General features: G+C 44.5%; 2 protein-coding genes across 2 annotated transcripts in view; one reads left to right on the forward strand and one right to left on the reverse strand.

Annotated features, from left to right (window-relative positions):
- ACSF2 (acyl-CoA synthetase family member 2) overlaps positions 1–23,795 on the reverse strand; it is a 599,164-nt gene that overhangs the window by 151,058 nt on the left and 424,311 nt on the right. The gene's annotated exons all lie outside the window — the stretch shown is intronic.
- Positions 1–23,795, forward strand: part of CHAD (chondroadherin) — a 57,066-nt gene that overhangs the window by 2,173 nt on the left and 31,098 nt on the right. The window lies entirely within an intron of this gene.

The raw sequence follows: 23,795 nt of genomic DNA on the forward strand, positions 1-23,795 counted from the left end.
TCCCTGAACCAGAACTTAGGTGACACAATAGAGGTTACAAAAAAGTGATGGATGGAATGCCTGAAATAATCACAGCCACTGATAATTAATTGGGGCTGCATCCCAGTCCATCATTATTTTGCAAACCTTTCCACCTCAGTTTGGACACAGCCATTTGCTAGGTGATACTGGTCCTGGGTTGTTAGTGTTCTGTTTCAGAAAGGCCTGGTGTGGCAGTTTGGGCTCGACTATTCTCACTGGAGGAGGGTAAAGACTGAATTGCATATGGCTGGGGACAAACTGAGGTTGCATGGTGTGCAAAATAGAGGTGGATCAGGGTATGGCCCCGAATAAATAATAGTGGCTGAGATTAAATCAAGCATTCCATCTATGACTTTTTTGTATACTTTAGTGTGTCACCCTAAGTGGGATGGGTATGCCCAGACGTGGTTCCCATGCACACCGTCTTTTAATCCAAGCTATACCTGGCTGATGAGCTCTAACCAGTCCTGCGTTGCTTGTGTTCCAGTTTAGGCAGGACCTGGGCTGGCATTTCGGGCTGGACTGTTCCCATTGGAGTAGGGTCAAGACTGCTTTGCATATGGCTGAGTCCAAACTGAGGTGTGCAAAACAACAATACACTGTGATGCAGCCCTGAATAGTTACCAGTGGCTGAGAATTAATTCAAGTAATCCATCCATCATTTTTGTACACTTTTTAGGGACGAGCGCGTGCAAGCACTCTGGACCATGTTGTAAACTCTCAGTGGGCTTCTAACCACGCCCGTGTCACGCCCGTCACTTTCATTAGTCTGTGGGCTTGCCTTTTAAAAATCGATTGATTCCATTTGTGAAAGGCATGCATACGTCATGCCTTTTCTGGTGTTAAGCCCTCCTCGTGTGCACGGTAAACTACTGAAAACATACGAAGCTCTGTGTTTTCAGCTGGTTTCTGGACTACTTTATCTTTCATTTCCTGGGCAGCGCGATCTCGCTGGGCAGAAGTCGAGTGCTTTGCATGACATCGACCCTGGCATATGGCAACTGGCTGTCATAACATCAGAACTAGAGGGTGGCCAGAGGAGAAGGCTTGATTTCTTTTCCTGGTAGGCCCAATGGCTGGGGAGGGGACATAAAAGAAATGCTTTTATTAAATTCTTTACAATTCATTTTCATGGTGAGGTCTCTTTTGTTACCTCCAGCCCTCCACATGGCCCCTTATGAAGAACAAGTGTTCAGGGGTGTGGAATGGGACAGGGTACTTCATAAATCTACTTGTAATTTGTAATGTAAAAAAAAAATCTACTTGTCCCTTTTGTGCCATGTAGCGTGGCGATAATTTATGGCAACAGTCTAATTATATAAGAACTCTGGTAATAGCCTATCTGATGCTAGGGCTAATTCTATAGTATGGTTTGAATACTAGCAGTTTCCTTATTTTGCCACCTTTCTATGGAGCTACATACTGGTGCTGAAGGAAGCAGTAAGCAATAGTTCCAGGGTTAGAATGCTTTGAGGGCAAACCTACTAATTTGCATGTTTTAATGATTTTAACCAGCTCTTCTCAAATCTTTTCCCATACTGAGAAAGGTTTACTCCTGATAAGGCCAGAATCAAGAGTTCTTCCAGGGTTGGGAAAAAGTGGCTGGAGGGAAAGTGAACTTGTAAACGCTCAATAGATTTTCGCATGAACAAATCTACACTTGCAAATTTGCTTGTGCTAAAATACAGTTTACAATAATTTTCTAGGAGTACAATTTCCTGGTCTACCTGTGTAACTTCTTGTGAGTTCATGAAAGCCATAATTCTGCAATAATGCAAAGACCTATACCACGGGTACACTTTTGTGACTTTTTAATAATTACACCCCTCATTAGGTTGGGCGTTGACCAAGGCTGTTTGGTTTTATTTCTCTCTTGATCCATCTATCGGCTGGCTTTAGTGTCAGTGATAGCATTCTGCTCTTTCACAAGGAGCATATTTGCACACAAAATAGTTTTGCACACAAAATAGTTTTGTTCAGTGCCTGGAACTACTAAGGCAATGTGTGCTTTTGGCTTTTTTTTTGCTTGTTTGTTTTTTGTCAGTGTTCTTTACAACAGGGAGGGCCTGGCAGCTCCCACAACAATAAGGTTTTACATACACCATGTCAAAATCAGATACGCATTGAACAAACGAAAAGACTGACCACCAATATCGGATCGGTTGGCTTTGCCACTGCTTGTTTATTTTCTTGATTCCCATAATCTTGTGGAACCTGGGTACACTGATTTTCCTTTAGGAAGAGTTTTTGGAAATACTAGCATGCATCAACACATTTTGGTAAATGATGCTTTAAAGAAAATGGTACCTAAAATTTCACAGTATTTTTGGAAAATGTTTTTTTTCCTAGTTGCATTTTTATTCTAAACATTTTTGAAAGCAAGGAATCACCAATCTTGCTAACAAGCTTCTGCAAACATTTGCATCTAATCAGACAGCATTCTGGGAGCATTACATGTAGCCTTCTATTGTTGAACTTTTCAAACGTGTGTATGCATTTTTTTTAGAGGAACCACTGTCGGTAGTGCAGTCCGAGCTTACAACATGTACTTAGAGAGCTCACCCTAATAATAAAGGTTTTGCATCGATGAACAGCATTAACATATGGACACAAGTATTACCTCACCAGCAGAGAGCTCCCTTCCCTGCAAGCTGGCAACCAAAGGTTGTGCTGCAGCGGGCTGGCCAACTTGTCCAAAGGACAAAATAAACATAAAAAACTTGTTCTCCTTGATGCCAATCAATATGTCCTGCGCGTCTGGCTATAGGAATTCCACACCCCTAGGTGTTTGTGCTTGAGCTTTTAAGTCAGTGCCACATCAAGAGCTAGGGCTGAGAATGCAGTCAGCAGCTGAAATGAGAGGCATGCTATGGAGGCCCAGGGAAGCAATTATGGAGTGCGCCTCAGGCCCAGTATCTCACCAGGCTCTACTGATAGTTAGTATTGCCACATTTGGGGCGGGCACATTCTGAAGCCGGGCGCCATTTATTCGCAGAGAAAGAGTGGCTAAAAATAAGTCTTTTCAAGCTAGAGACAGAGAGCGTAAAAGAAAAAAGAAAATGGTGACAACGTTCTGTTTTGTAGTTGTTTGGCGAGGGGCATGTGCACTGTGTGGAAGGTGAAAGCGCATAACACAGGGTGACCACAGGGTGACCGTACTCCTTAGGTTTGAAATAGGGACACGTCTTGACCGAAAACTACCACTTGTTAATATAAGAAGACATCTTTTTTCAAAGCTGAACTGAAATCTGCCTTCTTTCACTGGAGTTAGTTTTTTGACTGTTTTATTTTAGTACAGCATTGCATTACACAATGGATGTCGTGTGATAGGCACCCGCAACCAGCCCCACATTCTTATTTGAGAAAACAGCACTTAGCACCATGGAATTCAATACTTTGAACAGAAATATCAAAATACAAACCCCAGAATACATAACAATGCTGGAATAAAATTTAAGACTGGCTAAACATGTCAAGCACGACATGGAGTAACTTGGGAGCTCTGATACACAGATTGCTGCATCCCCCCGGAACCTTTATGCACCTCTAGATGCCTGCAGGCCCGACATTCACCTCCCCAGGATGCAGACGGAACCGCAGGGTTGGATTGAGGACAGGCACAGCCTCATAACCTCAAAGAAATGTCACTTGTGGTTTACAGGCCACAGATGCTAATTCAGCCCAGCCAAAAAATATTCTAGGCCCAGACAGGGCTTGCCGCTCCAGCACAATTATTTTCTTTGCATTCTGAGGCTCGCAATCTGGCCTATCCCACTGCAAAAGCATTATAACATTTTCAGGACGCCAAAAAAAGTCCTGTACGGGAGCGCCTTGTCACGCATGGACCTGGGACTCTTGTTAGCTATGGTAATCTTGACCCGGAAATAATCTTATTGAAGAAATCATTAATTTTCTCTTCTCCTTTCCCCACTATTCACGATGGGACTATGTTCTGAAATTACATATTATTTATGTTTTTGACAACTATATGAATAGCAAAATCAAAACGTCTCCAGAATTCAGTTTTAAAAACGTGAATTTACTCCCACAATCAAGGTTTGTTTCATAAGGTGGTCGGTTCGTATGAACATGAACCCAACTCTTAGAAATACGCAGCATTCCCAAGAGTATTGCACTGATAACCTTCGAAGCATTCTGTACTTTTATTTTCGACACCCATCTGCATTGCGACTGTTGCATGCCGCCAAATGTTTTAAAGATTAATTTGGTCCTAATTTCGCATGTTTTATTAATGTTCTTAGGTGGCTGCATATAGTGTCACTGAGCTCTATTTTAAAAATATCACATTAACCTTGACTAAATCCTGCTAATTATCTGAAAATTAATGAAATTGCATGAACTGTATTTTTTTTTATTAAACGTGCTTAAGCAATATAGCTTTTGGACATTTGGCTCAGAATACAAATATTTCTTGTATTCCTTTCTTAACACACTGGCATGACTACACTGCTACAATGTGCATTAAAAAAAGTCCAGTCCTTGAAATCTTTCACTTTTAGTAGCCACTGACCTCCTGCAAAAACCGATCTTGCTAAACTCATGGGCCCACAACGCACCATCAGCATACTGCGGGGACCTTGAGCAATCCCACGCCATTCCCAATAAACCGGGAGCAGTATCGGGTTATGTACTGTATTACAAAAAGTCACAAGTGTCCTATCAAGCACATATATATAAAAAAGTTATAATTATAGACGGAGCACCTGTCAGCCAAACGGAACCCAGTCAAAGACGTTTGCCATCACCTACACTGCTCCTTCTACCGCCATTTGTGGTGTGGCCCAAACACCTGGACAGGCAGACCAGACTCTGGAGCCTTTCCACCTCCTTGAGCATGCCCACACTTGCATCCGGCCTAAGGAAGTTCTTGATGGGCAGCTGGGTGGGCTCAAGCCGCTGCACTGTGATAGTCTATGGCAGGCATGGACTAGCACCGACGTGTGACACCGACATCTCTGCCTTCTCTGCAGAAGCACAGCCAGGACAAGCATCTGTCCCAAGAGTCTCTGAGGGCCCTGGGGTGCATGTATTAAGATTATAGTCCTGGTTATCCTACGGAGAGGAGCTGAGCTGCTTGTGTCGAATGCTTTATCCCACTACTGTTCCACGTTAAACTGAGCGATGCATCATGAAAAAACACAAAACTCTTATGTCCCAGCACGTGTCCTGCTAATATTGGACTGGTAATATTGTGAGATATAAGTATTCTGCCACCCATGGTTAATCTCCATTTTCAAGCTTAGAACAAAAAATAAAAAATAAATGCTGCAAGTGGTAACGATCCCATATTTAACAACTTAAGCTCTACAAAATGGAAAGGCATCAGATGAACCCCTGAAGCCAGGTGTTAAATAAATGTGCAGTATACTTGTTTATAGGAACCTAGGATCATGTCAGGTCACAGAGTTCGTGAAAGCAATTCCTTAACTTAAGCCGCACCATCAAATATGAACCAGTTAGCTTGCGTGTTCACCATCACCCTCCCATGGACCCTGTTTGAGCCCCACATATCACACTGCATCAAATAGTCCTATAATCGACAGAGAGTGCCCTCCTCCACACTAAAGTGTATAAAAAATACATACTATAGTCGGTTTGTACTTTGGTTGTATTTCTGTGGTGCATCAAACCCTTAAGAAGACACTCAACCACTTAGCAGATTGATGGCACACACTCTAGGATGTGCTTGATTGGCAAGGTGCGAGTTTGTGGTGTGATCTACCTGCAAGTGTTTCTGAGTCATGCTTGATGACCATCTGTATTTAAAAATAAATTGCATAAGTTCTAGAGAGATGGCCTCGACCGGTACACGCTGAAAAATCTGTCACTCTCTGCTACAAAAACCTTCCTCCACCATCCCATCACTCCTCACAAGGCAGGACACACAGGCGCACATTGTGATTAAACCAAAGCCGAAGGCAGTTAAGAGACAGAAACTTTATTTATGAAATTGTGTGATGCCCGATCCAAAAAATATGTTACTACATAAAAACCAGAATAAAACTAAACAATGAGAGCAAAACAGGTGTAAGAACCTATCATTAAAGTATGTAGTAATATTAATCAGAGCAACAGAATGTTGATTGTATGGTTGCATTTGTGTGTCAGTACATTAGTGTGAAGGTTGAATTAAACCCTCTTTTGCTAAGAAGGAATGTTGGCATCTTGGTGCTTTGGGCAACTGTTCACATAACACAATTACAGCTTGAGAACGGTTAGGTCTTCACAATTACATCAGAGGCCCAGATGGTTTCCAGTGAGTGGAAGGTCTGAAGGAAATATATTCTAAAAGGATGTGGCATAAACAGAGATGGATTGAGTTTCACGCCTCTGTTTGCATCATCTGTAAATGCAAGGCAGAGACAGCGAAACAGAGGAAGTAGCGAGGTAATCGTCTTCTACTATTCTGCTGGATGAATCAGAGGACTTGAGTGTCAAAAGTTCTGTGGTTTGCACACACCGCCTTCAAACCATCTGGTGTGTGGAATTCAATATAGGTGAGACATGATCACTTTGGAAGAGTATATATGGTCAAAGTGAAGGGATATTATCAATGTGGACCAGATAAGCTCAAAGCTGGTGGGCCATTATTAATGTGAGTGATACCATGGTCATTGTGGGCAAGATGTAACCACTGCAGGTGAGACTGACTAACAGGAGAGAGGAAACATGATCAATGAAGGAGAAAAATGATCAGTGATAGCGAGGCCATAGCAGGTGACAAAAGATCAATCTGGACAAGGAGACATGATACATGTAGAAGGTACATTACCGTGCTACCTCTTACCAAAGATGGGCACTTGAAGCTGACAGTTGCATTTGGGAGTCATTGCAATCTGTTCTAAAGGTGCTCGGACAAGCGCATGTACTCCTGTAAACTTCAGGTGGGAGAGCACTGGAGTCAACCTGCCTTCTCTGTATGTGAGAAGGGTAGGAAGGTAAAATTCTAAGGAGCAACTTAAGTGCTAAGAGACCTGCATAGCTGTCCTACTGTTCTAGAGCACTGATGGGAGCTTGGAGTCGCGATGGACTACAAAGTTTGTCAACAAGATCACGAATAAAGGGTAGGCACCAGGAAGGTACACTGGTCATATTTCCAGATGCCAGCTTGCACCGTCTGTGATTCCACCATGATCTTGTTTTTTGGGCCTTTCGTCTTGAATTTTCTACTGCTCAACCTGTGATCGAGGGTGATCAGGCATATCGTAACATGCTTTTAGAAGAGAACTCTGCATAGCCAGAGCAATAGGAGTGGAAATACCAATGGGTTTAACTCAGCATTTCGCACTTCAGCAGAGAAAATAAGTACAATTTGCAGTAACTGACATTAAAAGGAGGGACAAGTAATGGTGGAAGCGAGTGGGAGGGGAGAAGTGATGGTCAGAGGAACGTATGCAAGACCTAGCCGATCGTGTGAAGGGAGACATGAGAGCAATCTCCAGCTTATGGTTCTGGGTGGGGGGGGTGGAGCGGTGAGGGGGGTGCTGAAAAAAGACAAGAACTACCTGTCCTAGGCAAAGTACCACCCACCCCGCTGAGTTATTTACTGTGGTGTACTTTGAAACCAACCGCACAGCGGCCTTGCTTGCCCCACCTACTCAAAACCCCCTTTCCAGCCTTGAAGGGGGGTCTTGAGAGGCACACTAGGGGTTTTACCAACCAAGACCACGGTTCCTTCCACTACTTCACCCACTGTTGAGAAAAAACACATCGTGTCATGCAGTGGCTTAAAGGCTGAGCTGGGCAGCAAAGTAAATACAAGCAAAGGAAGCAAGCAAATGCAGAAAAAGCAACCTTGGTACACAGAGACACTCAGAACAAACAGAGCAAGACCACAGACACATTTGGAGAGTACAGGTAAACAGCTGTATTTCTACCTAGCGACCTTCTCCGGTCTTCCCCTTTGCTCTCGCGCCTCCTTCCGACACCACCTCCTGTCCCTCTCTGTGCTACCCTTTTCCCTTGGCTTTCTCCATCCCTCCTCTCTTGCACCCATAAAGGGAGGTGTGTTTTTTGACGGGCTCTCCACACAGCCTACAAAGAGGCTCTTGTTCCACCCTGGGTGTACGGAAGAAACTTCGGATCACAGCAAAATACCAAAATACAGAGACAGCCAGGCAGGCACCTCGTGCTGCCCGCAGGACGGTCAGCAAAAGCAAGAAACCCCAGGTCCTAAGGGTAGTGCCCCTACAGCTTACCATTCCCAGAACTATGTGCTGTGCAGGAGATGGGGTAAATCCGGACAGGACTATCTCCATGAAGTTTGAAGCCATAAGTTAGGAACATGTTTATGCCTCCTTTTTCCCCCCTTGGGCTTGTCAGCAGCCTGCCCTCAGCCAACTTCCTTCGGCTCACTCCACTTGCCAACAGGAGGAGAAGCAGCACTCTCACTGTGGCATTACAGAAGACTGCAGACCTATATGCTGCTGGTGACTGGGATATCCCTGGGCACCAGGCACTATAAATGTGATCGCCTAAGGGGCATAAAGATAGAAAATGCCATGTGTCCAGAGTATGACAAAAGCACTCCAAGTAACATAAAATGCGTAACATAACAAGATATGCAGGGGAGAGGACATTTTCAGGTATGCCGGACAGCACAATGACAGCATGCTTAAGGCTCTGCTGGAATACCCGAAATGGAACATTAGCTGAGTAAAAGCATTACATTCTAGAAGAAGAGTACCCTAGACTCCAAGCATGATACGAAGGACATTACTCCAAGCAGTAGAGCACTCCAAACAGCATACTTCAAAAACAGTCCTTCCAGAAGCTGAGAGAAGAGGAACTTCTTGCAGAGAATGAACAAATGGAAGGCCAAATCCCCACCATCTTTCTTAGCCTGCCATGCAGACCTCATGAAGTGGGCAGGGGCTGGGAGTAAGGCCCCCACTGAGAAGAATTCAGAGGTTTACGAAGACGCCCTTTAGTAGGGACTTGGGACACACTCCTAATGACCCTGAAAGCACCCATGGGAGATGGCACCCCCTCCCAGGTGCCTGTCACCACCTTGTGATGAATCTACAAAACATCAACATCTTTCTTATTCCTACCCCTCAAACTCCATTTGAGCAAACTATAGTTCTTCCATCATTAATATCAGTGCCCTATCAACCATTACTCTTGTGCCAGCACAGCTCTTACCTTTGCAGCACACCTGGTTCCACAAAAACCAAGGCCTCCTCTCCTTCCTCCCCCTCCCCCATCTTCCTAGTTAAGTAATACGTGCATTTTTCATATTAGTGATCTTTCTTTACCAAATACATTACCCACACATACTATCATGGATATATATATATATATATATATATATATATATATATATTCACTGACAAAAACAAAGGTTACAGGGACGTTATAGTCAGGTTCTGAATTTACTCGTACAAAACCACAGAATTCAGCAGTTATAGCAGCTATAGTTAGAGTTCTTTTTTTAAGTAACTATAAGTCACACCCTAAGGTAACTATAACTCCTCCCTCAACATACTGAGTTGTCTCATCGATATGTTCATTGCAAATGCTGCAGTGAGAGTATGAAAGATGGCATAAAATAGGTCTTCAATGATATAATATGTGGAGTAATTAGCTGTGCATGGCAAAGGCACAAGTTATAATTACCTTAGGGTGTGAGCTATAGTTACCTAAAAAAACTAACTATAACTGCTGAATTTCTATGGTTTTGTGAGATTAAATTCAGAACCTAACTATAACGTCCCTTTCACCTTTGTTTTTTTCAGTGAATTTCTATGGTTTTTTAACATAAAGCAATTTTAATTACTATACGTTATTCCAACCCCGCTGTGCATGGCCTTCGGCTGTGCACAGCAGGGGTTATAACCACCCAACCCTACTCCATGCACGTCCTTTAGCTCTGGGCAGCACAGGTTGGCCAGAGCGCTTGTCTCTGTCAGTGGATCTGTGAGTAGGTCAGTGAGTGTTTGAGTGGGTCTGAAAGTGGGGGTGTGAGTCTGGGTGGGTGTGAGGGGGTGCATGAGTGTGTGAGTGGGAATGTGAGAGGACGCATGAGTCTCTGAGTGCATGAATTAATGAATTAATTAGTGTTTGAAAGAGTCTGTGGTTTTTCTTTAAAATTTTTCCATATTTGTGAATATTAAACCTATAATTTGCACCAAAAACACACCTATATTACACCCAGGTGTTCAAGGTACCTTCATCCTGACCACTTATGGCACTTTCAATTTGGATTTTCACCCCCGGGGACCGTGTCCCGTGAAATAAAATGGTGGCCGCAACTTTGTAGTCAGGTTGCGGCCAGCCAATTGCAACACGTATTTGCAAATAATTCATATATTATTCACGGCCAGAGATATACAAATGTATTTACCCTTCAATAACTCAACAATTACTGAATAGATTCACACCAAATAAGCGGAAGCATAATCGGCACACCGACAGCTAGCTTTCTGCCAAATTTGGTGTAATTTCATCCAGTGGTTCGGCCTGTAGTCGTATCTAAAGAATCCTATGAAAATTAACATGGGAAATGCGACATTTTTTTAGCCCACTTTTTCTCGGCCCCGCTTGACTGATCACCCCAAAACTTTACATGTACAACAAGAATCACTGCAATACTATTTTGGCAAATTTCGTAAAGATAAGTCAAACGGTGCCAAAGATATAGGCAAGTAAAAAACATGCTTTTTCAATGGAAACATGGTCCTAACTATAACTACCTACTGGCAACCACCAGTAGGTTATATATATATATATATATATATATATATATATATATAAACACACACACACACATATATATATATATACATATGTATGTATATATATATATATATATATATATATATATATATACATACACACACACATATATATACACACATATAAGATTTTAATTACCCATACCGCCCCTGTGCCAATGCCACCCTTAAACTCTAAAATTACCCTTACCTCCCTTTACCACTACCCATCACTGAACGCTAACATTACCCATACCTCACTTTACCATTAACTACCCTTAAACTGTAAAATTACCCATACCCCCTTTGCCACTGCCTAAGCCTAAAATTACCCCTATTCCCCTCTACCATTCCCCACCCCTGAACCCTAAAATTACCTTTACCTTACTTTACCACTGGACACCTCTAAAACCTCCCTTACCTCCCTATACCACTATCTACCCCATAACACTAAAATTACCCTTACCTCCCTTTAGGGGTTTGACTACCGCTAAACACTAAAATTACCTTTACCTCCACTTACCACCACACACCCTTTGACTCTAAAATTACCTCACTTTACAAATTATGTTATTTAAAATATGTTACAATATAGCAAAATGTTATTGGTCCCTTGGGGATGGGGTTCCCAAGGCTTGAAATGGCTCAGGGAAGGAGGGCCACATGCACCTGTCCCCATAACATTATCATTGCACCGACCCCCATGCACTGACCCTCCCTGGGAGGCTTTTATTTGAAAAGGGCGTAAACCTGCTGCTCTCTAAAAATATTCATAGCATATCTTCTGTGGATCCGCAGTAACAAGCCCTTTTGGGTGCCATGCCCCTACCAGACCACGGGGGTTGGGAGAACTCTACCATGCCCCCTATGTGTTTTTTTAAAACTTTTTACAGGACAGGAGCTTGAGGTCTGCTACAACATCCTTGTTGATGTTATAGCAAACAATCACATTTTATCTCTAGAATTGTCAGGTACGAAGATGTCCCACAGCATAAAATGTATATACATCTTGAACACTAATTTCTTGAAAACTACTCAACTGATTTACACCAAATCACAAAAAGTAGGCTTCCTGGATCAAGATCTAGCTTTCTGACAATCTTGGTTTAATCCGGTTCAGCTGCTTTTGCAGTATTTCTGGTCAATTTTCCAATGGAAAACTGCATGGAAAAAATGTGTTTTGGGAGACACCCATTTCCTCAGTTTTTATCATCCTCCACTTGATATATCACTTCAAAACTTTCAAGGGAGAAGCTGAGGTGGATGACACATTTTTTTGTAACGTTTTGAGAAAAATTGTCCAACTGCACCAAAGTTATTAGTAAACAAAAAAAACAATTTCCTCTGGAAACATGGTTGTAACTATAACTACCGAGTGGCGACTGCCAAAGGGCAAAGGATGCTTTTCCAACTTACTACGTATATATAAAAATCATTATGTTGGTACCTGTGTTGGGATGGAAAAGTTATTTGCATGGACAGGTGCCCCAAGTACCCAATTGTGATCTGGATCCCTAATGCTGATTTTCTTTTTTTCTTTGACGTAAGAGAACAGGACTGGTGTGTTTGTGGCATAACATGGGCCTGTTTCATGGAATGTCTTGTTGGACCGGGAGCGGTGCCCAAAGTGCTTCCCTCATAGTGGTGGAAGGCTATCTCCTTCACCAGGAGTTAAGAAGCACAAGTGCAGTGGAGGCAGCATACTGTGTAGTGATCAGTAGTAATGAACAGGACTTTTTTACCCTGTGTCACTGGAGTGATGTCTACAGGCTCACTCACCTTTTTAAAAGTTCAGCTACTGTGTGCTTAACTCACCCTTGGCCTATATCAGGTAGATGTGGAATGCTGCATAGAGCAGGAGTAGTGACTGCGTTAGTTGAATGTGTGCCTGGGAAGGGTACAGTACAAGGATGGAGCAATACTTTGCAGTACATGTGTGGTTAGTACATGTACTGGGTGTATGTAGGCCTAAGAGGAATACATTACATGAGAGATGTAGAGGTGTGCTGTGTGTGCACAGGGACCACGTGCTAGGTGTGTGTGTGCTTGTGTAAAGTACAATACATGAAGTGTGAAGTGTTATGCAGAGGACACATAGCTAGTGTGTGGGCTGGCAGTGTGCGTGTTTTAAAATAGGTACACCATGATTGAATGTAGGAAAGCTTCAGTGATGAACACTGCTCACAGACTGAGTGTGTGTGCTGGATGCATGGGTATATGTAAGGGTACAATGCATGGAAGAACAGTGCTGGACTGTAAGTTTGATGTAAAAATACCCCAAGTGTGCCTGTAATGGTACACTGTATGAAGGACCATAGGTTCCAATTTAGGAAGCCCAGGCATAAGGTGGAGAGGGAACCCAACAGACAGATTTGTGTATTACTAAATTTTAGTGAGTTCAGCGGGGCACACTGGAGGGAAGGAAGAAACTCCCTGTACCTTTCAAAAATCTGCTCTTTGAAAGAAGGAGCCTGAACACATCTCAGGAAGGGAGATGCAGCTGATAAGAAAATCATAAAGAGTAGGGCTGGGAGTCTGGGATTAACCCTTTGATGCACATATCACTATGGCTGACATCCAGGTGTGAACTCTGGTCACTCACATGAATTTGTTTGTGGACAACCAGCTTTGGAGTCGTGCCTGCTGTAACAGACCTCTTTCATGAAGGAAGATTAAATGAGAAGTGCCCACTTCAAAAGAAGCAGAACCCCAACATGAAACTTCAAAGACCCAGAGCATAAATCACATGTGCTGTCTATAAAAGGACTATAAGAAAGGGAGGTTAAGTACACAAAAATGTGTCATCTGCCAAGCAGCCAGGCAGGCTGTGTGAGAAGGGGAAGCTCTGCAAGACTTCCACCTGTAATTAGGACTGGGGGCAAAGGCCTGCTCGTCTCCCTGCTGGATGGGAGGACATCACCCAGAACACCAAAATCACCTGCCCTGGAGCACCATCATTTGCCTGCTCGCCAAGACCAGTGTGCCCAGTCAAGGAAAGGAAAGCGTTAGAGGCAGCGAGATCCAGTGATTCCTTTAGTGAGGTGTAGGCTGTGCACTAACTAGACTATTGCCTGTGTGTAGTATCGGCTTTGTGACCCTTGTATGCCAGGAGACAATCTCACTGATTTGAGGGCCAGGTGCACAGACCGTGTGACTGCTGAGATCAGCAACTTCGGCTACTTTACTTCACCATACATGATCCAGACTTGGAAGTGCCCTAGGAAAAGGCACTCACTGCACCACTGAACACTGCCATACCGCTGGAGCGGCTGATACTAAAATCTGGCCTCTGGAGCCCAGGGGACTTGCTACTAATGGTGCTGCAGTACCAAAGGCCCTTTATCTAAGTTCCTAGAAGGTCAGAAGGGAGAACTCTTGAGTACAGCCTAATAATTTGCTAATGCGGCCACCAGTAAATGGGGAATAACACTAAACACATTACACAAAGGAGGGTAGGGCAGGTATTCGCCTGACAACTACTAGAGCCCCGACCTCAAGGGGGTTATATTACTGCATTTGAATGCTGTATCTCTTTCCAAGTGTAGAATTAGAAATAGAATAATTATTTTTCTTATAAAAACAAGTATTTGGCTACATCCCCTTAAGGGAGCCTTGACTGCTCAACCACAGCTACCACTGAGACTCAAGTGCAGAAGGGGTACTTGGCCAAGTTGAGCAGGATCCATAACTGGTCAGCCCGGACATCAGGAATTTAAGTTCTCCACCACCAAGGTTGGGCCCGATAACCCATGTGTGCCCTGTGGCCCTCTGAAAGGGATTCTGGTAACCCCAGAGTAAAGACTCATGTATCTAATGAATGTCCATTGATCACATTTACTGTTGTTGTTACTTTGCCTTGCTCCATCATCTGTAACAAATGAAAAAGCCAATAAAGTTTGGTTAAAAAGAACATATATTGCATGAATGATGAGGACCCTGTGGGAGAACACACTAGGAGGGGTCATCTTCCAATGCAAAAGGGAAAGGCACAAGAGAAATAATATTTTGTAGAGCCCAAGAGTAGGCAAAGATATTTCAGGGTCTAAAAAACAATAAACTTCTTCTAGATTCCAACCAGAGAGATGCCTCTTCTAGAGCCTTTGAGGAGAGATGATCTTTCCCAGAGTGTAAAAGGAAGGAAACCCTCTACCAGAGCCGAAGAGGCACAGAACATCTTCTAAACCTGAAATGAAGCAACTTCTTATCTAACCCATTGGGAGTGAAACCTCTACTAGAAAGGATCACCTCCTAGTGACCAAGGAGTACATACCTACTGGACAGTGTGAAAAGAGAATTAACCTACTCAACAAGATACTCTTCGAGTACAGCATATCAACAGATTTCCTTCCAGTGATCAAAAGGAGAAGAATTTTTCAAGAAAATTAGAGACAGGCTCTGCTTTCATGGGCCAAGAGGAAAGGCACCAGTCTCAGGCAAAACTAAGAGTAGACCCTCTAGCACAGCACCAAAACAGAGGAACCACTTCCAGAGAGGAAAGCAAACTTTCAGAGCCCAAAGGTAGAAGAACCCCTTCCGAAGCCCCAGATGAGGGGATTTTCTGCTTCCAAGAGGGGAACTTCTCCCAGAACTTGAGAAAACAGAAACATCTTCCAAAGCCTGAAAGAATGGAACTACTTTAAGAGCCTAAGAGGAGAACCTCTTCCAGAACTTGTAGGAACCGCCTTCTGATAGAAGTTTTCATGAGGAAAGAAAAACTCCTCTAGAGCCGGCAGGGCCAGACTGGCCGTAGCGGGCATAGGGTGTTTTCCTGGGAGGCTGGAAGGGTGGGGGCCGTTTTCGTGACTGGGGGCTGGTTTTGCAGGGGTCCCCAGTAACGAAACCAGCAGCAAGCTGGCACCTGCACACCACAAAAACCGCCACCACCCACCGACCTGGGGGCTGGTCGGACAAAATTGCCAGGACTGCTTTTGGTTCCCAGTCCGTCCCTGAGAGCTGGAGGACAAGCTCTTCCAGAAATAAAATAAAAAAAGAAGCGGAAGCCCTTACTATCCATGCTCAGGAAGTTCCAGATTTCAGGATCTTGCTGACGATTGATCCATTTTGCAACTGTGCAGTGGGATCAGGCTGGGAGGTAAAAGAAGCCCTAGAAAGTATTATAACTTCTATACTTTACAAAGTGGCAAGTCCCGCACTCACCAAGACCTACAAGGGTTTTCTCCTGCATGTTTTAAAAATTGATCAAATTGTACATTCTTGCAACACGGTTTTGCAACTATTTAATCTATTTAAATCGTTAAACTTTTGATGAGAACCTCTTAAAATATTCCAACTTCTGATGGTCTGACACAGTCCCCAGGGACCTCATCTATCCTCAGCAGCAAATGTGGAGTTATTAGTAAAGCAGTGATTTATGCGCTCGCTGCTGATATCCAACGTGACCTGCAGGTCACGAATTTAACTCTAAATGAGACACCTCAAACATTCATCATTCTAAGGTCTGTAGTACTTTTAAATTATGTAACAGAAATAACTGTTATTTGCACAATTTACAAGTAGCAAAAATAAGCGCTATATAGAAAAAATATGCTATTACTATAATCCACCGCACGTGTTCTGCACCGAACCGGCGATGGAGGGGGCGGTGGGACCTGGAGGCCTGGGGAGACAGCACAGTAGTAATCTGGAGACGTGTCAGGCTTTGACACTATCCATCATTTGACACAGTGACCCCTGCACAGAAAGCTCGAGCATTGCTAAGAATCTGCAGCACTGTGGTGAAGATCACTGGAATGTGCTAAAACTGTCAGCACAGGCTCTGAGATGTCTTTTCCTCACCAGTGATGAAGACTCTTACATAAACCAATGGGTTATGGAGCCTGGAGCTGTTAAAACCAACTAGTTATTCCAGGAATGCCAGAGTAAGCAATTTCTCAGCAGCATACAATCGCAATACAAATTTATTCCATGCAGACTAAGAAAGAATGAAACTTTGTTCACAAAAAATAATTTCTTGAGGAAGAGAAGCTATAAATAAATATGATTCTCATTGTAAGATGAAACAATATATACACAGGCCAGTATTAAACACTTTGAACACCAAGGCTGTAGGTGGGTGAAACACTATAGTGGCATGTGACAGGCTAAAACACAATTTAAATGTCACAAGCACCCCTTACTCCAGCCATTTGCAGATTCATTGTTAAACTCACACACATTGGGAGTACCAACACAAAATCATCAGTTCAGGAACAAAAATTACAAAGCATTCACTAATGCCCTCCACCGGTTGCGTTCTCGAAAACGCTCCTGTGCCATCCTGCTTGGCTAAAATATTACTTCTCATTGTTGTTCACTTCGAGGTGCACCAAATAAAATTATCAAACGGAGGACGTTGAGAGGAGTAGAGGGGTAAAGGGTAGAAAGATGAAGAGACGAGGAGGGTGGAGGTGTGTGTGTGTGTCGATTATGTTATATGTATTTCTGAAGAACACTATAACCTGAAAAGGTACCCTGGGGCTGAGCAGTTGCATGTGCCTACCCCTGCTTATGGTAGGTTGATTAACGGAAAGTCAAGATCTTCAGCTTCTTGCAGAATTCATGAACAAAGGAGGAGGCTCTGATGTTGAGTGACAGATAATTCTGTGCTTTAGGAGCAACATAAGACAATGCTCTTCTTCTGATCTAGTTCTGTTTATGCGTGGGATGTGTGCGAGTAGGAGTGCAGCAGAGGGTAAGTGTCTGAGTGGTTAATAGAAGGAGAAGGGACTTTTCAGGTAGGTGGGGCCTCATTTGTATAGCTCCTTGAATATATGTGTGTGTTGTGTATTGGGAGCAAGTAGAGCTCCCTAAAGTCTGGTGTGATGCAAGTTCTGCATGGGAGGTTATGGATAGACTGTTTGTAGTTTTCTGGTGAGTTGCCTGGTAATTCTGGCATAGAGGGTGTTCCCATAGTCCAAGCTGCTGTGTTCCCATAGTCCAACTTGCGGGTGGCTAGGGCAAGAGTGGCAGTTTTTCTGGTGTTGCTTGGTAGCCATCTGAAGATATCCCTCAGCATCTTCAGGGTGTGGAAGCAGGATGCAGTGACCGTGGGCACTTATACATCATATCCAGTTTGCTGTTCTTGATAATTCTGAGGATCTTAATATGCCAGGTGTAGGTGTGGATCAGAATTCAGCTGGCGTTCTTGCCAAAGATAATTACTTCTGTCTTTTAGGCGTGGAGCTAGAGACAGCTGGCTTTCATCCAGTTAGTGACTTTGATCATGCAGGCGGTGAACTTATTTCCTGTGATGGAGAGTCTTTCCTGAGAGGAAGATTATGAGCTGGAGGTCATCTCCATAGGAGAGGATATTGATGCCGTGTGTGGATAACGTTGGCCAGAGGGTCATTGTATGCTTTGAGAGTGGTGGGGTTGAGTGACGAACCTTGAGCCACTATGCAGATGACTATGTGGGTTCCGATGAGTAAGGTGGCAGGCTGACAGCTTGTGTTCCATCAGTTAAGGAGTAGACCCAGCAGAGAGTGGGTCCTTGGATGCCAGTCTCATTCAGGTGCCTGATGATGATGGTGTGTGAGACAGTGTTGAAAGCTGCAGAGAGATCCAGGAGTATGAGGGCTGCTGTATCTCTCAAGGATAATTCTATTGTAATCTGTGGTAGCAATAAGTGCTGTTTCTGTACTGTGCCGAGCGTGAATCTGAACTGTGTGGTATCGAGGAGCAGTTGCTGAGGTGGTCAATTGATTAGTTTCTCGAGGCCCTTGGCAGTGTACAGTAGGTGGCAGATAGTTCTATAGCTGCAGGGCTGGTTCAGTCAATGCTTTTTTGTACATGGACGTGATGGTGAAGAGTTTCCAGATGTCAGGGTATGAGGTTCAGTCGATAGAAGAGTTTAGGATGGGTGTTAGTCCTTTGGTGGTTGGTAGGAGTCCTTTGGTAAAGGCCTGGTGGGGCAATAGTTAGATGAGGCACCTGAGTGGATGGTCTTCATGTCAGCAGAGGTTTGGATGGTGGTGACTGTGGGCCATGAGGTTAAAGTTCGTTCTTCGGCCATAATGAGAAGTTGAATTGCAACAGTGACAGGGTCTGTTGAGGGTCGAAGGTGCCATATATAGAGATGATTTTGTTAAAGAAGAATTCCAAGAGCTTATTGCAAAGGTCGCGTGAGGGGCTGATGTAGTTGGAGGCATGGTGAAATCTTTAATGATGGCAAAGATTTTCCTGCTGCTATTTGTGCCAGCATTGATGTAGTCTGCAAGGGTTGAACGCTTGCTGTTCCGTATCTGGTGGTGGTCGCGTCTTAGGGTGGATATGAAGAGGTCTCTATCTGTGATGTCTTGACTATTTCTCCATTTGTTTGCAGTGGTGTTTTATCAGCCTGAGTTCCTCTCTGTACCTGCTGTCCTGTGGTCATGCTTTTGCCATTGGATTGCGCTTGAGAGGAGCCAGGGTGTTGGTGCATGCAGTGATCCAGCTGTTGAGGCTCTTGATGGCTTTCGGCAAGCTGCTGGTATGCTTGGACCTGTGCGTGGAAAAGGTGGAAGCCCAGACCTCTTCTGTGACACTTTACCAGCTGCGGCGGGCAAGTCCGATGGCAGTAGGTCTGTGGTAGTGCAGGATGGTTTGCTGAAACTGACGAGTATGTAGCCTGTCAAGGTCATAGTTGCTGTTCTGTCAACTGTGATGTTGCTGATTGAGGAAAAAAATCGGGCACAATAGGTGTATGCTGGTGTGGGTAGGTTCAGTAACATGCTCGGTGAGGCTGGGGTTTCTTAGAAGGGCTACAGAGATTGGGTCGGAACGGTCCTCTATGTAAAATTTAAGGTCGCCAAGGAGGATGAAGGTGTTGGCAATGAATAAGGGATTAAATGAAGTCCTTGATATTGCTGGTGAAATTGTTGTGGGGTCTTGGTGGTCTGTATATAAGGGTTCTGCCTAGGAAGAAGTTGGCTGTGATGCATACCTTGAACATGAGGTTTTCATTGCAACTGGTGGGGGTGTCTGTGTAGGCTGTGCAGCTTAGGTTTTCTTAGAATATGATGGTAACTGCTTCTGGCTTGTGCTGACGGTCTTGCCTTGCAAGCTTGTAGCTAGCAGGGGTGTCTGTAGCAATGTCTGGTGCAGAGGCTGGATTTAGCCATGTTTCTCAAGACCATGTCCAGAGCGTAGTTGTGTGGCAGGTCCCATATGTCAGTGGCTTATTTGGTGAGCCAGACGCAAGCCCTGTCCTATGCTGTGGCTGCCATTAGGTAAGTCCTGGGAGGGGGTAGGAGCACAAGGGGTGGTAAGGAGTGTGCCGATGAATGATGGGGAATTAAGTCCTCTTTAATGACTTCTTCTTTAAAAGATGGTTTTGGTGGGAAACCAGTGATGTCACTTCCTGTGCAGATGGATAATGCAGTGATGCCACTTTCTGATCAGATGGATGACGGGAAATTAAGTGCCTGATTTAGATATCAGTGGATGGAATAATCAGTCACAAGTGTGAGAGATATCCCGTCAGCCATATTACGATCTCCATAGGATATAATGGGATCATAATAAGGCGGACGAGATATCTGTCACGTTTATGACAGAGTATTACCCTCCACCAAATTCTAAATCAGGCCCTAAGTCTTCTTGCTTCGAACGCAGATTTGGTAACCTGCCCCGACCGTGCACGCAACCTGGGCATCATTCTGGACTCAACACTTTCCATGACCTGTCAAGGCAACGCCGTCTCTTCAGTCTGCTTCCACACCTTGGGGCTTCTTCGAATGATCTTCAAATGGGTCCCCACAGAGACTAGAAGGAGAGTAGCCCACGTCCTGGTCAGCAGCAAATTGGACTACGGCAACACACACTACACCAGCATCACAAAGAAGCTACAAGCAAGACGACAGAGAACCCAGAATGCAGCAGCCAGACTCATCCTGGACATCCCCCACCACAACCACATTTCTGCCCACCTTAGAAAGCTCCACTGGCTCCCGGTCGACAAACGCATCACCTTCAAGCTACATACTCACACCTATAAGGTACTTCACAAACTAGGACCAGCCTACCTCAACCATTGCATGAACTTCTGCACCCTCACCGGGCAACTCCGATCCTCCCACCTCACCCTGGTCGCCATCCCCAGAATCAAGGAAAACACAGCTGGAGGCAGATCCTTCTCCTACCATGCAGCCCGGACATGGAACACACTCCGTCTCAAACTCAGATAGGCCGCATCACTGAAGCAATTCAGGAAGAATCTCAAGACCTGGCTCTTTGAATGATCAGCATGCCCACCACAGCACCTTGCGACCCTGTGGGTGATAAGCCACGCTCTACAAGTACTGATTTATGTACTGATTGATAAGAGACCAATGTGTCACTTCCTGTGCAGATGGATGATGGGAAATGCAGTGATGTCACCTCCAATTCAGATGGATGATTGGAAATCTGCCACATTGTATCATGAATTTTAGGGTTTCTCAGAAAGATGTTTTTTAATTATTAGTTCTGTGTACTTTTAGTCAGACTGAGATCTCTATCTCGGTCACATTATTGCCCTGCTCAAGCACATGCTGTTGAACAAGTATAATGAGTCACAAACACTGCTAAGGGAAACTGAAATATCGAAATGAAAATTTGAGCTCAGTGTTTAGAATATTGCTGTACAGGGCTTGTAATTTCTGATTGGGACTAGTAACCCTGCTACAAGCCCTACCCCACCCGGGGATCAAGGGGTCTACGGTGTTAACTCGGGCCTGTCCTCTTTACCCCAGAGATTTCAGCTGCTGAAATTTTCAGGGAAAACTGCAGGCAGTGCAAGGCATTACTAGGACCCAGAATTACCGATTTCTCCAGTAATCCCTATTAACTTCAGAGTTTATGGGTCCCCCAGTTTCTCTAACTCTGGGCGGGGCGAGGAATCAATCCCCTGTGACCCCCATACTTGTAACAAGGCTGAATAAATATACCTTTATTCTTAAATACATGGCAATAGACCGGTTCAGGCAGGGGCCAACCAAAATAAAGCATTTTGGGGTTAAAATTCGGGAGTCTCCCGCCTGAATTGTAGGCCTTGAGACAATTATGAAACTAAAAGCCCTGGCACCCGTCCGGAGACCCCAAATGAAGACAGGAGCGGCTCAGATTTCCTTGATGAAGGAAGGTAGGGTAAACCTAGGAAGGAGGCCATGGCAGGTGGGCCGACATCCAACGCTCCAGTACCCAACAGAGGGGTAATGAGTGTCTTCCAGAACATAAGAGTTGAGAGAGGAGCAACAGACTAATGCAGTAAAAGAGAATAAGAAGAGTCAAGGGAAAACGAGACAGGCAAATATAAAGTACAGCATTTTTTTTTAAAAGAATGCAAACGCAGGAAAGTTTGGGGCCCCAGGTAAAAGAGGTAGGGTAGGGGCTGGGGCGGGAGAATCGGAGACGGGGGATGTCGCCCTCATGGTGCCCTCTCTGAGATCGAGAGGGAAACACTGGAGTGCGAGGGTCTCACCCCCAGCACGAGCAGCTAAAAATAGCCGCTGCTTCAGACTGCAGCCAGGGCTGAGAGCCGCCGCTCGAGCGGGAAAGGCAGGCACGCAAACACCGAACAGAGGACCCCCTGAGCGCAAGGCCCCGGCGCAAGCCAAAAAACGTTTCCTCTGGACACCGGGCGGGGAGAGGGGCTGGCAGAAAAGAGGGCGCTCTTCAGCGAGCCACAGCTATAATTAACCGCCTGAAGGAGACGTCTGTGTCCCACCGCCTGTGTCCATTGGAACGGGTCCAGGATAAAGGAAGCGCTGGTGATGCAGCAGAGGGGAGGCCAGGATGAGAGGGGGAGAGGCGGGAAGCTACCGGAGGGTAAGGAACGATGGAGGCTAAGAGAGCTAGTCATGGCGCACCGAGAGCAGTGAAATTAGAAAAGAAACAGATGGGGCTGCGGAGAACTCGCTTAGAGAAAGCAGAAGAGCAAGTGTCAGAGAGGGGAAAATATAGCAAAGGAACAACAAATGAGAGGTAGGCTGGAGAGGGGGTGATCGCTGGTAAGACACGGAAGGGGAGCGGAGGGGCTAATAGTGACAAAGCGCTAGAAATGGGAGACGGGGGAAAGTGAAGGCGTGGTTGACAGGTAAGAGAGGTGACAGAAAATTATCAAATGAGGTAGTTGGGGGGTCACCGGTGATAAGGCACATTTGGGGGAGATGATGGACCAGATGTATGGTGATAACGCTAAAGGAATCGGAGGTGACAACTTTAGTGAGTGAAAGGCAGGTTCAGTGTGACAGAAAATGAGTAAACGATTGGAGTGGGAGTTGACACATCAGGAGCCTACAGGAAAAACTGCGACTTCCTCAAGCCAAGGAGAAATGCCGACCTTGACTAGGTGGGTTTTAACAGCTGCCGCCCACCACGATCCCAAAATTAAAACAGTGACATCCATCACTTTAGATGAGTCAATGAATGACAAGGTATTACAGTCATTTATCCAGGGCAAGCATTGACAAGCACTGGCCAACATGACTAAGATGGCTCCCCTCGCTTGACCAGAGCCACTTGTGACTGAAGGAGTAACACCAGAGCCGCACTAGATTTGTGAGTGGGACATGGCTTAATACAGTTTTCAAAGGTGGCCAACTGCACCCAAATGATAGTTATGGAAGGGCAGGATCAATACATTTGCGACCCAGTTACAAATATCTGCTGTGTGAGATGCATTATCCCTTGTAGAACATTTTTATTGGAATGGAGCAGTTAATTCTAGTTTTCATAATTGCTTATGAAGATTATCTATCCCTTTCAAAGGCCTAGGAAGAAATAGAAGCACATGCCTAGCATTTAGAAGACATTCCAGCACAGTCCAATGATTTTCCTATATGTTCAAAGGTTTGGAAACCCCCGAAGAACACTTTAAGGCATAGGAAGTCTTTCCATTATATTTCAATCATTGGGTAAGCATCCCAGCCCATTCAAAGACTCAGAGTAGCGTCACTATATGTATTCTCAATGTCGGTGGGGCAGTTCAATATAAGAAATATTGTTCTTGTAAATACTAACATTCCAAAATAACTTTTTTGATCAACAACAATACAGAAATCACTACTATATATAACAATT

Source organism: Pleurodeles waltl, chromosome 7 (assembly GCF_031143425.1).
Source record: "Pleurodeles waltl isolate 20211129_DDA chromosome 7, aPleWal1.hap1.20221129, whole genome shotgun sequence".
Taxonomy (NCBI): Eukaryota; Metazoa; Chordata; class Amphibia; order Caudata; family Salamandridae; genus Pleurodeles; species Pleurodeles waltl.